General features: G+C 37.5%; 1 non-coding gene across 1 annotated transcript; it reads right to left on the reverse strand.

Annotated features, from left to right (window-relative positions):
• Positions 1–284: 284 nt before the first annotated feature.
• LOC121213419 (small nucleolar RNA R71) lies at positions 285–391 on the reverse strand. The gene has a single exon (XR_005908801.1). It is a non-coding gene; the product is annotated as a small nucleolar RNA R71 (small nucleolar RNA).
• Positions 392–16,261: the final 15,870 nt, after the last annotated feature.

Genomic DNA, 16,261 nt, shown 5'->3' on the forward strand with positions numbered 1-16,261 from the left:
TTGAATTAAAACCTAACACTATTCAAATGATACAGTAATTTGTTCAGTTTGATGGTTTGCAGGATGAGGATCCCAACGCTCATTTAGCCAACTTTTTAGAACTATGCGATACATTTAAAATTAATGGCGTTTCTGATGATGTCATACGTCTTCGGTTGTTTCCCTTTTCATTGAGGAACAAAGCTAAACAATGGTTGAACTCGTTACCACGAGAGTCAATTACTACTTGGGAACAAATGACCAAAAATTTTTTACTAAAATATTTTTCGCCGGCTAGAATGGCTAAATTACGTAATGATATCTCTTCTTTTGTGCAGATGGATTTAGAAACACTCTACGATGCATGGAAGAGATACAAGGACCTTCTGAGAAGGTGCCCTCACCATGGGTTACCGCTTTGGCTCCAAGTACAAACATTTCACAATTGTCTAAATCCTTCGACTCGGCAAATGGTTGATGCAGCGGCGGGCGGAACCATCAACAATAAAACACCTGAATATGCCTATGAGTTTATAGAGGAGATGTCACTCAATAACTATCAGTGGCAAGTCATGAGGACAAAGCCAACTAAAACAGCTGGCGTTTATAACGTTGGTTCGGTCACCATGCTCTCTAATCAGGTAGAACTCTTAAATAAAAAGATTGATGGTTTTCTTAATTCTTCACAGGTTCACCCAGTAATGCAGTGTGAAGGAAGTGGAGGTGGAACAAACCATTCGGAATACCAACCTTATGGCCACAACATGGATAATGAGTAATTAAACTACATGGGTAATAATCCCTGACCTCAAAACAATCCATATAGTAACACTTATAATGCAGGTTGGAGGATCACCCCAATTTTTCGTGGGGTGGTCAAGGAAATCAAAGGCCTCAACATTCTCCGAGCTACCAACAACCACCCAACCAATAGGAAAAGAAGCCAAACCTTGAAGAGATGCTCTCAAAGTTCATATCAGTGTCAGAAACTCATTTTCAGAACGTTGAGGCAACACTTAAGAATCAACAAGCGTCAATCCAAGGGCTCGAAACTCAGATAGGCCAACTATCCAAACTAATCTCCAAACGACCACAAGGTAGTCTACCAAGTAATACCGAACATAACCCAAGGGAACAACTCAACACAATTAATATTCAAGATGATGAAGGAGTCGTTGAACCTGAACCAGAACCGAGGAAAGAAAGGTCAAGGTGAGGCAGATCAAAATACAAACAAACCAGTGACTGTCGAATATAAACCTCGTGTGCCATACCCCAACGCTACAAGGAAAGACCGCTCAGATGAACAATTTGGTAAATTCCTTAAACTCTTAAAAAAATTACATAATAACTTATCGTTTATTGAAGCTCTAACGCAGATGCCAAACGCAATGAAATTTTTAAAGGATCTTTTAGCAAATAAGAGGAAGTTGGAGGAGGCGTCGCATGTGGAGCTGAACGCAGTTTGCTCGGCCATTCTCCAAAATAAACTACCCAACAAACCAAAAGACCCAGGGAGCTTTACTATTCCTTACTTAATTGGTAGTTTAGATGTTAATCATGCATTAGCTGATCTAGGGGCTAGTATCAACGTCATGCCTTACAAAATGTTTAAGCAACTAGGTCTCGAGAAACCCAAATAGACTGGGATAAGCATTCAATTAGTAGATAAAACTATAAGATTCCCTAGAGGTATTATTGAAAATGTGCTAGTTAAAATCGATAAATTTATATTTCCCGTTGACTTTATTATTCTAGACATAGAAGAGGATAGCAACACTCCCTTAATTTTAGGAAGGCCCTTTTTAGCAACTGCTGAAACCATCATTGATGTTGGCACAAGTGAACTCACACTCCGGGTGGGAGACGAAACAATCACCCTTCAAGCTCGCAATTCTAACAACACATCAGGAATTGAAGGTGCTCATTTAAACCATTCTACTAAACCTAACAAAATGGTGAAACCTACTTTGTAGAAAATGAGTCTGAAGGAAGCACACGAGTCGTTCTCAAGCAATACTAGAGGACCTGTTCATAAAGATCGAAGACTACAAATCGATGAACTCGATGAATGGTGGACGCACAAACCAAGAACACCCGACAAAATGAAATTATGCCAAAACAAGCCCGATACCTCTCCAAATCAACTTAAGGTTGGTGATAAGGTCTTCTTAGATGCAGCAAATCCCCACATTGTCACTACCACACTGAATGAGGAAAGCCCTCTTACGGTACACAGTATTTTTCCATTCGGTACGGTAGAGGTGAGTCATCCCAAGTTCGGCACTTTTAAGGTAAACAACACCTGATTAAAACCTTATTTTGATGAGAATGATAGCATGAATGAGGAGTATAAACTCCTCAAACCACCATGACCATTCATTGGAGAGGTAAGTCGAGCTTAGACTATAAATAAGCACTTCTCGGGAGTCAACCCGGGCACTGACAATATTAACTTTTTTTAAATTTTGGTATTTAACTCCTAACTTACTAATAGAAATCTTGAATACAGATGTTTCCACAGAGACATGGCCAAGCACACGGGCGTGTTTCAGGCCGTGTGAAAATAGGGCAAAAGATTTCCCCAACACAGGCTACAATTAAAAGCCACAACCGTGCGATATGGCCGTGATCAAGCTTACCAAAACAACACGGGCGTGAGACATGCCTGTGTGGAAGAACCGTGGGCGAGCCTGCCAAAACAACACGGGCGTATGACATCCTCGTGTGGAACACCCGTGGTCGAACCTGTTAAAGTAACAAGGGCGTGGGGCTTGCACACACGGGTGTGGGAGAAGCGAACGAAGCTAGACACAGCAGTGCCACATGGCCGTGTGAACCCATACGCTCGAGGAACACGAGCATGTACAAAATGTCAGATGCGCCCAAATTTGAATTTCGCGCATCACACGGGTTGAAATTGGGGAACAGAGGCGTGTGTCCTGGCCCTGTGGCCCAAAATCTATAAATACCTCGCACTATTCACTTTCTTCCCTATTCAAAAACCCTAACCCTAGCTGCTGCAACTCCATACGGCCTCCCTGCCATGCCCGTGCGCCGCCTACAACTCCATTCTCGACGCCAAACCTATCCCCTTAGTGTTTGTTAACTCCTTTTTCTTTTATTTCAATGATTTATAATGCTTTTTATCATATTAATCTATATTTTTCATGTTATTTCCATACTGATAATCACATAAATTTCATTTATCAAACAAGTTATCATCTTTCTCATGTTTAAAATCTTACTCATTACATGATTCCTACACTTCATTCAATTAGTTAGAAGTGAATATTCATGGCTAGGATAGTTGAAATAATCATGCATATTTTGTTGACATCTCTTTTCATTCATATAATATTTTGCGTTCCATTCCTTGCAATTTTTACTTATATTACCATGCTCATGCCACAAAGAAATGGGTCATTGAACTTATTGTTTTAATCGAATTTAGTAATTGTGGCTGAATATAGCTATGCATTTTCCTTTTCGAATTTAGTCGCATTTCTTTTATATATTATAAATTGTCCACTTATCAAAAGACGAATTGATGTTTCCACTTGCAGGTACATAATATCATCTTCAAGAGGAAAGAAAACTGTCGTACCTGCTTCAAAGAAGAGGAAGGGAGCATCCTCTTCCGCAGGTCCAACCGTGGGAATTCATCACCCTCTTCTACAGTTTCCCCGAGGGTCCCAAGAAGAACTTTTCCAGATACATCGGGCCCGACCTTTAATTGCAGGCCGCTGCATCGACTGGGCTTCTATAGAACAAGTTCAGATGGCTGATGCGAGTTGGGCCCTCTTAACCACCGACCCTTGGGAGCTATTCTTTGGGATTATCGAGCCAACATACCTTAAGCTCATGATGGAACTATGCTCAACGTTCCATCTTCAAACCGTAATGACTAGGTACGATGATCCCGGTACGGTTCAATTTTGCTTAGGCGGAATAATCCGCCAGCTAAGCATCCCAGAGTTTGGTGCTGCACTAGGCTTATATATGAAGGAGTTCAAGGAGAAGAATGAACTACATGCTCTCAGTTGCCACATACATTTCTCTCCCTCGAAGTGTTGGCACACTTTAGCCCCTAGCACGGTCTCCTACAATCCTAGCTGCTCGAAGGCATCAGTTCTCCCACCATCCTTGAGGTACTTACATGCTATTTTAGCTTACACGATTACAGGGAGGTGAGAGAGCACTGGCATCGTCAACACCCACGACGTCTACTTCTTACGGTGCATGTCGCAAGGGCACGTCATCGACCTTGCCTATTTCATCACCCTCGCGATTTAGCACCAAACGGAGCGGCATTGGAAGGGGGTCATCTCTATTGGCCCCTACGTGACTCGGCAGGCGCGACACTTCGGGCTCCTCAACATCGCGGCCCAAGAATCATCCCTCACCCTCATCGACCAGATGTCTCACCCAATCTACCGAAGAGGCGCCTTGGAACCTACCCTTCCCAGTACTATCTTACCCAATCTACCGAAGAGGAGGCCTACGAGGACATTCCTGATGATGTCCTCCCACAGCACGAAGGTCTACCGACTCAGCCATCACCACCCTCTCATCCAGTTCATACGGGGCTTCATATGCTGACATCTCTGAGCGCCTCACTCGATTTGAGCAGCAGTGTTTTCAAAGATTTGACAACATTGATGCTACTCTACAGTAGATTTGTCAGCACCTTCACATCTCATTGCTAGTCCCACCTCGTGAACCATCCAACGATAAAGATGTTTAAACATATTTATTTATTGTTTCATGTTTTTAATTTTTATTGAAACTACTTTTTATTTTTATTAGATTTTATAAATTTTATTTTTAATTATTAATTTTGGTTATTTCTTTTTGAATAATTATTCTCCCTAATATCCCCTAAAAATTTCCTGATTTTATCACAGTCATATAGAGCTCTTAAGAAAACTCCACTGGGAAAGGTTCTCCACGACTGCCATGTCCTGATCGACATATAATATTCTTTTGGAGCAGGACTTATGGCCTAATGAACCTCTACGACTGCCGGAGTTTCTTCCTCCACTCTTAAACTGATTCCTCTCCAGAACTCCAGTTCGAGGAATTCATCATACAATAAGTTTCACTTCTCTTCCTATCTTATTTTTATACTCTAATATCTATATTTGTACATTGAGGGCAATGTACATCTTAAGTGTGGGAGGTATTTATTTCATTATCAGAAAAATCCCTGAATGATTAACTTGTTCTCTTGAAAAGCTCTCATATCATATTTAGGATAAATTTTAATTGATTTATGATTTTGAGTGACATATCTTGAATTAATACATAGGGATTTATGCATTGATTGTTTAAAACTTTAAGACATTAGAGAATCAAGCATGATAAGTTAATTTTTAAGAATTTAAAATTATAGGTTGTTTCCCCAGGTCTAGGTATTACTTTGAATTGGAATTCACGAGTCTAAACATCAAAAAGCCATAATTTTTGTGAGATTTTTGAGCCTTTTGAGCATCTATTAATTCTTTCATGATCACTTTTATTATTGCTTTGAGTGCGTCAATATTGAACTATTATTCTAGAACTTGCTTGATTATGCATGTCGAAACCACCCCATTTGATTTGATATGTCAAAATGATTAAGGCACTTAGGATTAACCCACTCATGCCATGAAAAGCCTACCTTTACGATTAACCCTTAGTAAACCCATTTGAGCCTAACAAGCCATTCCTTGTATTAACCTCAATATTAACCTTTAACCCATTATTGTTGAAATCCCCTAAATTAATCCCTATTTTTGTCAAGATTTAAGTTGAATGGATTGCTTAGCTATGTTTTGTTCTTAATAGTTAGTGTATATTATTTAACTTGTTGTTACAAAAAAAAATTTGTATACGTACCTGTAATTTCATAGTCTAAGAAGAAGCTCTGTTATACGTAAGTGAAGATTAACTCTTTTTCTAGTTAGACAATTTTTCAATTCAATCTCGATTCTAACCCTTTCTTTCAGCTTGTGACCACACCCCCTAAACAAGCCTCACTACAACCCTCTAAAGACCTTTTGATTGATGTATCATCTTAAATTATAGTGGTGGAGATTTGATTTTCATGCAAGCCTATGGTAATGACTTTTCATTATTGACTATTGAGTGATTCATTTATTGTCCTTAAACACCTCAAGTGATTTGAGTGAATCTTTAGTGAGGATGTGAAACTCTGTGATATTCTGAATCAAAGGTTACTTAGATGCGGAGAGACACCTATGTTTGCATGATTAAATACTCAACTTGGAATGTTTGAAACTTTTATGTTCTTTTACTTGAATTCTCAATGTATGATTACCTATGGATTATTTTGAGATATTATCGATAGAAATTATAAGTTGAGAAGAATTTATTTTAATTATGAGTTGAGAATTTTGCTTGAGGATAAGCAAATGCTTAAGTGTGGGGGTATTTGATAAATCGTAAATTATACATATTTTTACCTTATGTTTAATGCATTTTATGGATGATTTCTCATTAGAATTTGTGAATTCAATGCTCTTAATACTTTAATTTCATGTTTTATACTTAGCAGAGCATAGGAGAGAGAAAGGAACGAGAAACGGGCCAAAAACGGAGAAAATGGGAAAAATAAGTACGAAATCAACATGGCCTGAACCTTCTCACACTAGCAGACCACACGGTCGTGTCAATTTGGCAGGCTCAAACACGGCCTGAAGTAATCAAACACGGGCGTGTGCCACGGACGTGTCCCTGTCGAGCCCAAGTTGAGTCCAATTCATAAAAGGCTAATTTTGAGGGCTTTTAGGCATTCCAAAGCCTATAAATATACCCTAGAGGAGGAAGAAAACGGGGAAGGAGAAGGGGGAGTAAGGAATTACTCCAAGGAAGTCGATTGATCCATCTCAGAAGCTAGATTCATCATCAAGACTAAAGATCTCTATTCAATTTCCCTTCAGGAGTTTTGGGTTTTCTTTATGTTTTGTATTCTTTATTCTTCTAGGATGTTTTCTTAATTAGTTATGAACTAAAACCCCTAAATACCTAAGGGGAATGAAACCTAAGACGAATCTTGTTATTATTTTCTAAATCGTATGATAAATATTTAACTTGTTCTTAATTATGTGTTCTTAATTCTTGTTTTGATATCCCAGGATACTGATTCAAGACATGCTCTTATTCAGAGGAGGAATAGACCCTGTCTAAGAGTACATTTTTCATAATTAAGTGGAGTTGATTGCGTGCCTAGACATAGGGTGACAAGATTTTGCCAGATTATGGTGAAACCAAATAAGGGGATCCATAGATCGAGTTAATGCACCCTAGAGTGTTAATTAGAGAAAAGTCTCGATTATTCAATCTAGAGATTAGACATTATTAGTCTTGAATATGGATAATAACATAACTTAAGGATCTCTACGGAACAAGTTGAATGAATAAATCGTCCGAGTCGGAGCCAGAATAACAAGTAAAGTTTAGGTGAATTTTTCCTTAGGTATTGTCTTAAGTCAATCGATTTTTCCCAAAAGCAATTCCCCAATTCTTTTCTCAGTGCGTTCTTAGTTTAGATAACTAGTTAATTAAAACAAAACCTCTTTATTCTTAGGCTAGTTAATAAAAAGACAGTCATTACTAGTACTTTTAGTTCCTTTGTGTTCGACAATCTGGTCTTGCTAAAACTATACTACCGTTCGATAGGTACACTTGCCTACATCGCGGTAATAGTTAGTTCAAGAATGAGTGATTATAAATATTTAAAACCTATCACGAAATAACGCGATCAGATATCTTTATTGAGGCCATCCTGAAACCTCTTACACATGGTGGCTTCTGTAGACACGCACTCCCGTGCATACTTGTTGAGCCTCACAAATTCACGTTCATATTCTGCTACTGTCTACGACCTTGCTTTAACTCTAGGAATTCTTTCCTCCTTTGGTCTATGAATCTTTGGCTAATATACTTCTTTCAAAAGTCTTCCTAGAAGAACTCCCAAGTTACTTTCTCTTGTTACAATGGACACTAGAGTATTCCACCACTGATAAGCCGAATCCCGTAGGAGTGACACTGCACACTTCACGCATTCTTTAGGTGTGCGCGATAGTTCATAGAATACCCTAATGGTATTCTCTAACCAAAACTCTGCCTTTTCTGGGTCATCATCTAAACTAGCCCAAAATTCCTTAACCCCTTACTTCCGAATCTTATCCACTGGAGGTTTCTCCCTCCTAATCATGCTTGTGCCTTGAGGAGCTACTGGGCCATATTAAGGAATCGGAGGAGGTAGGAGAGGTTGAGTGTTTAGATTCGCACGAAAGAACTTTTTGTACCAAGCGTCCATCATTCGGAGATAGGCTTCTCTAGCCCCTCCACCTTGGCCCATAGTCGCAGGCTCGCTCTCAACTGGCGCAGTCCCCTCGGCGGGAGCCGATGCGTTACTCTCCATGTTATCCGCTGTGGCTTTATCAGGATCCATTTACTATATAGAAATACAATTTATAATCGTCAGAAGTCGTCACACTATCAATATACAGTTATGGCTTGTATAGCTAGATCCGTACTCTCGCTAGGTTAGTCCTAGAACCGACTAAATCATAGCTCTGACACCACTAAATGTAACACGCCATACCCATAACCCATGTTGGAGTAGAATACGAGGCATTACTTAACTCGATCTCATGCACACAAACGTTCCCCAAGTCACCGAGACTTGATCCAAATTAGACCTTTTTCAATTTCTACATAAAACATCTTATTATGGGCCTACGAGCCCCAAATCGACCATTGAAAACTATTTGGAATCAACCTGGGTCCTTAAACTCTCTATAGAAAATTTAACTTTCAAACAGGGCACAAGCCCGTGTAGAGGGGCAACACGCCCGTGTGGCCATTTCAACATGGTCATGTTGATGGCCCGTGTGGCTTACACGGCCTAGGTAATATAGGGACACACCCATGTCCTCCACCTGTGTGGAATTAATTCTAAATACACACCTACAGGGGTTTTCACATGGAAAACCTAGCCTGGGACACGCCCGTGTGCCTGGCCCATGTCCTTCACACGGCCATGACACGCCCGTGTCCTTCACACGGCCATGACACACCTATGTCCTAGTCTATGTGCAAAAACATGGACATTCTATTTCTGACATCAGCATCCCAAAAATATCACACGACCGATGCATACGCCCGTGTGCTAGGCCATGTCTATCACACGGCTGAGACACATGGTCGTGTCTCTGCCCGTGTGTTACTATCATGCATACTAACTTGAATTTTTTTTACGTGCAGGGGACACACGGCCAAACCACACGCTCATTGGGCAGACCGTGCACACACACGGTCTAGACACATGCCCATGTGTCTACCCATATGGACAATATAAGGCTATTTACCAAGCCTATTTGCCACCCTTACTTACACAACCTGCATAATAGAAACCATAATCAAGATAAGACTATCCCATGCAACCAAATCAGCCACAATAAACAACATTCCATTTATGCATTTTACTCATCTATGAAAATAACATCTTTTTATATAAATCGAAATGAATATTAGCCATCATTCAAGGCTTAAGACAAAATGAAGGGTTCCCAACCCAAGCTAACACATTTGGCCAGTTTTTAATGACACAAAAATAGTAAAGTCTTAGCCCTATACATACCATATTCACAAATATAAATCAAACTATACCGAAAGCTTCGATTGATAGTGTGATCGATATCTCTAACTTCCAATGGTCCTTGAGCTAGATAGGCGGCACTATAAGAAAATGGAAAAGGAGAGGGAGTAAGCAGAAAGCTTAGTAAGTTGCACATAAATAAATATACAACATATATTTACCATTCATCAACAAGTATCATAATACATAAGTGACATAAGCAAAACTTACTCATCAATATTCAATACACCTCATATAGTATATATTGAGCTCGCATTTCATACATACCATATAGGTACCTGTACCACTCACAACACGGTTATACTTTCCTTATTAACTTAAAATCAGACATTCAAGGTTGAACCATTTGGAACATTATCGGATATTCATTTAGCCTCAAATATGGGGTCAGACATCGATTCCATGTCCCAGACATGGTCTTCACAAGTTCTAGTATATCTGTGCCAATGTCATATCCCAGAGATGGTCTTACACTGACACATCTCGTAGCCGATGCATGTCCCAGACATGTCTTACACTATCTTAAGTCTCGAGGCTGATGCATGTCCCAGACATGTCTTACACTAGCACTCATCTCAATGCCGATGCCGTGTCCCAGACATGGTCTTACACTGGCTCTCATAATGTGGCCGATGCATGTCTCAGACATATCTTACACTAGCTCACACAAGTGACCCAAATTTCATGGCATGAATATTCGATTTATTCCCTGAGGTTCATTCGGGAATTCTATTATCTCTATTCTCATCATATTATCTCATTTCCAAAATCAAGCAATTCATGCTATAATAATTCAAATACAATTCAACACATAAACAAGCAATGTAGTTGTATTATTTACATACAACTTACCTCGGATTACAAAATGTAGCGACTAGTCGATTTAGTCAATTTGCTTAGCCTTCCCCCAGTCTAAGTTCAGATTCGGTATTTCTTGATTTATAATTACAAAATGCACTTATTTAATCACTTAATCAACATAGGCACTCTACAATTTGTAGTTGGGCAAAATGACTAATTTGCCCCTAGACTTTTGTAAAATGACCATTTTACCCCAAAGCCCAAAAATCGATTTTTATCGAATTTCTTCGCATCTTAAGCTTAGCCGAACCCTTTTTACTCTTATAGCAACTCCAAATTCCCACTATTTCACATACTTAACATCTATTTTATAACTTATGCAATATAGTCCTTTTAGGTGTTTTCATGTTAACACTTTTCACAAAAATTGTTCATAATACAACCAAGACTTATTTTCTTCCATAAAAATTCAGCAAACATTACAAACCCTATCATGGCAAAACCCTACACTCTTAATCATTTTGCAAAATAGTACCCTTATTTGAAAGCTCATGCTTCAAGGGTTTAAAAAGTACAAAAATATTCAACAAAAGGGTTGGAAAATCACTTACTCGTAAAGGCTTAAAGTTTGCTGAAATTTTTAAGCTTTCAAACCCTTAACAATGGCTGAAAAATCGGTGGAAATAAATAGAGAATGAAAGAAAAAGATGGTAGCTAGGCTTAGGTATTATTTTATCACATAATATGACTTCACTTAGCTAACATTTTGGCCATTCACATTCCTTGTCTCATGGCCAGCCAAGCTCTTTTAAAAGGGTCTAATTTTCGTTTAAAGACCCCCAAAATTTATTCTCTAGCTATTTGACACCTTTAGCTATCAAATTAGAACTTTTGCACTTTATGCGATTTAGTCATTTTTCACAATTGAGCTCATGAACGTCAAAATTAACTCACCAAATTTTCCATACACTAATATAAACATGAAATGACTCCAAAATAATAATAAATTAATTTATTCAATTCCAAATTTGTGGTCCCAAGACCACTATTCTGATTAGGCCCTAAATCAGGTTGTTACATTAGTTTTTTGAAAACTTGATATTTGTTAAAAGTATGTCTTCCAAAATGTTTGAATATTTTCTCAAGTTTATGAAAAGAGTCATGTTATCAACTTCATTTATGTCTTTAATAAAAACTCGATTTCTCGATTAAACATTTGAAGCGGAAAAATCCTTTACTCATTTAATTTGAAAAAAAATAGACGTTCAGATTTAGTTTACAAAAATCATCTCGTATATAGTTTTAGTTTAATAAAACCAATAAAATCAGCCAAAAACCCAAAGCGTTAATAATGGCTAAAGACTAATAAACAGTCCTAAATAAAAAGTCCATAAAGTTTAATTAAAAATAATATAAACTGATTTATGAAAGAATGATCAATTAGAGCTTCTAGACGTCGCTCAAACCTAAGTTTGTGGATTACTTGAGAAAATAATATAATTGGGTGGGCTAGAAAGCTTAGTGTGTGCCTTGGCCCATAAACAGAAAATCATTTACGAAATCATGCACATATGCACATATCAGAATAAACAGATCATATATTACAACATGCTTAGCATAACAATATCATACAAAATAATCCTACCCCCATTCGCTACACACCAACTCCGTCCATCCAATTACACCAATTAGGACTAAAAGAACTCATCCATCCAACACACCAATTTGTGGTCATAATGCAACCAAATGTTATGCACCTGTGCTGCCAAATAAATTACGGATATACCGCTAGATTTAATTATTGTAGTTTAACTGCTAGAATTAGACTTCCTCTATAACACAGCCATATCTTACCCCAATGCATATGTAAAGTCATACTATGTGATCATGCATAATCATCTTAACATGCCACATATACTAATAAAAAATCAAAAATATGTCATTCATACGTAATAGATAACAGAACAAAAGCATAGTAATTAGCTTACTAAGAGTTTTATTAATCAGAAACATACTTATGCTGACATATGTATACATAGATCTTTGGGTTTACATGATCTAGCATGCTTACAGAATACTCACACATAATGTTATTTACGTATTAGAATCCAAAATTTTTACATCTAGCCCGAGCATCGTTTTGTGGTGTCGACTTCACCTTTGAATTTTCATGCATTTTTTAGTTTTCCAAGGATTTTTTCAGAGTTTTTCGAGGTTAGAACACACATCTGAATTTTTTTGAGATGTCGATACTATCGTAGCGAACCAAAACCTACACACAACATCCACTAAATCGATTAAAGAAAGAGACATCACAGCCAAACATGCGTTTGACCCTTACTTAATTAGAGTATTCGACCAAACTGCAGTTAGGGCATTAAACCCTTACAAATTCTACACAAACCAGCCCCTAATCTAGGGTATTCGACCACTTACACAAAGAAATGAGCGATTCCTGATACACTCAACTCGCTGGAGGGGTAAACATCACAAGATCTTCACTTGAAAGAACCCAAAATCGATAAAAAATGAAGACTATTGATTTATCTAAAACCTCTTACCATTCACGTGAAAAAGAGATAATTAGCCTTACTACAGGGGAAAAGGTACATACAATAATTGCATAGAGACAAAAATACTAACTACTTGTTCCAAGACACGGCACAGAAGATAGCACAATAGAAATGGCGACACAATAGAGATAAAGGTGATAATAAAATAGTGAATTAGAGGACGGATCAAATAAAGAAAAATCACTAAGGAGAAATATGACAAAAAGAAGAGAGAAAGGGAAAAGTAGAAAGAAAAGCTTCAAAGAGAAAAGCTTAGCAAATAGAAAATGAAAAATGAGGGGGAGAGAGGGAAGTGGGATAGCAACATGGCAGATATTCTGAAGATAATTTCCTAATAATATTTTTAGGAAAATAAAATATTAATCTAATGAAATCTAATTTGTTACTATCTGATTAGGTTGCTAGGAATTTAACCAACATATTGATACTTTGGGCGGCACCGCAAGAGAGAAACAAAAATTAATTCGGTTTTGGGCACAAGAAATTCGAACTTGTTAACAGAAGGGATGCTAGGTCTTCACCATTGAACTAGTATACTCATTCTTGCTAAAAACCTAATGAAAATTAAAGATAACCCACATGTGACTAGCTAAAGGTTGGGATAAAAGTACTCAAAAATTTCAAAAGAGTGGAATCGAACACAAAACTTCAATCTCACAACCAAAACACTTAACCACTGAAATAGATCAAATTACATAACACAAATAATTACCCAGAAATTAAAGAATTTGGGGTGTTACAACTCTTCCCTCTTTAAAGAAATTTCATCATTGAAATTTACCAGGTCCAAAGAGATGGGGTTACTGCTGATGCATCAGATTTTTCAGTTCCCAAGTGGCTTCCTATGAACCATGATTCTGGAACAAGACCTTAACTAAAGGAATACTTTTCCTCTATAGAACTTTGACCTCCCGATCCAAGATCTGAACCGACTCTTCCTCAAAAGACAAATTCAGCCTAAACTTAATCTATTCAACCAAAACTATATGTGATGGGTCAGACCAATACCACCTCAACAAAGAGACATAGATGATGTCATAGAGACGGTCTAAATCCAGAGGTAACTACAACTGATAAGTGAATGGCCCTACTTGCCTCTAAATTCAATAAGGCCTAATGAACCTAGGGCTCAACTTGACTTTACGGCCAGACCTTAGAATCTTTTTCCATGGAGATACCTTAAGAAAAACTTGATCCTCCACACCAAACTCGATTTCCCTCCTCTTAAGATCCACATAAGATTTCTATCGGTCTGAAGCTGTCTTTAACTGGTCCTGAATCAATCTAACCTTATCCTCAGTCTCAATAACCATATCTAGACCCATAATTTTCTTCTCGCCCAACTCAATCCAACACAACAGGGTACAACACTTACGACTATACAGAGCTTCGTAGGGTGCCATCTGAATACTAGACTAAAAGCTATTATTGTAAGCAAATATAACTAGAGGCAGAAACTCTTTCCAACTACCTTGGAATTCAACAACACAACTCGTAGCATATCCACTAATACCTAAATTACCCTCTTGGACTGTCCATCAATCTACGAATGGACTAAAATCCAACTAAGTACCTAGAGTCTAATGCAAATTCTTCCAAAATCGAGACATAAAACATGGGTCTCGATTTCAAGTATTTGATACAAGGACCCCATAGAATCTTACAATATTGGAAATGTACAACTTAGCTAACCTCTGCAAGGAGTAATCAATCTGAACTGGAAGAAAATGAGCAAACTTGGTTAACCAATCTACAATGACCTAAATCAAATCCTTCTTAATGAGTGTTAAAGGCAAACCAATAATGAAATCTATAGTTACCCGTTCCCATTTCCACTGCGGTATCTTAACAGGCTATAAAAAACTAGAAGGAAGTTGATGCTCAGCCTTAACTTTTTGACACGTCAGACGTCGAGCCACAAATTCAACCACCTCTCACTTCAAACTAGGCCACCAGTACAACTTTCGAAGATCACGATACATCTTATTCTCTTCGGGACGCATAGCATAAGGGCTACTATATGCTTCCTACAAAATAGATTGCCTCAACTCATCATCATTTGGCACACAAACTTGATCCTGAAACACAGAATACCCTCACTATTATCTGAAGTCTTACCCTCCTCGATCTGCTAAACCTGAAGAACCAAAGACTCATCCAGAAGCTGCTTATCTCTAATCTCATCAATCCAAGTCAGTTGAACTTGCAACTCCGCCAACGACCCTCCATCCTCAAACAGACTTAAGCTCAACCATCGACCTTCGACTAAGAGCATCGAACACCACATTAGCCTTACCAGAATAATACTCAATAGTGCAGTCGTGTTCCTTAAGTAACTTAATTCATCCTTGCTACCTTAAATTTAACTCTTTCTGGGTAATAAGATACTTGAGGCTCTTATGATCCGTGGAAATAATACACTTCTCACCATACAAATAATGCCACCAAATGTAACAACCTAAACCGGACCTAAACGTTATGATCAGTTCTTGAGTGACACATTAATTTCCCAAAACTTTGATCATTTGCTTTCTAAAAGATCTTATTCTTGTATCAGCAATTTCAAGAAACTTGTCTAACTTTATTTTTAAGAAAACTTGACAGTTGTTAAGAGTGTCTTCCAAAACATTTGAATATTTTCTCAAGTTTATGAAAAGAATCATGTTATCAACTTGTTTTTATTTCTTTAATAAAATCTTGATTTCTCGATTAAATATTTGTACCAGAAAAATCCTTTACTCGTTTAATTTGAAAAAAATGGACATTCAGATTTAGTTTATGAAAATCATCTAGCAATAGTTTTAGTTTAATAAAACCAATAAAATTAACCAAAAATCCAAAGCATTAATAATGTCCAAAAATTGATAAACTATCCCAAATAAAATGCCCATAAAGTTTAATTATGTAACACCCCTTATCTAACCTAATTATTGGGCCCAAGTTATGGAATGCTACATCAAACACCGAAATATTCACACACAAATTATAACATTGAATTCAATTAAAATCATAAAATTATTCCATATCCATGCATAATAGAAGTTATTAGTAAAGAAAGGACTAAATCGAGCATACAAACATAATTTAATAGATTCAAGCATGATTAAGGATCAATCTAAAATTTTTCAAAACTTTGGAACTAGGTATCGATACCAAAGGAACAAGTAACGATATTTTTAACAAATGTACCGATTTTGCCATTTTCAAAACATTGTTCATTTTGTCAAGTATCAATACC

The sequence above is a fragment of the Gossypium hirsutum genome, chromosome A13, assembly GCF_007990345.1.
Source record: "Gossypium hirsutum isolate 1008001.06 chromosome A13, Gossypium_hirsutum_v2.1, whole genome shotgun sequence".
NCBI lineage: Eukaryota > Viridiplantae > Streptophyta > Magnoliopsida > Malvales > Malvaceae > Gossypium > Gossypium hirsutum.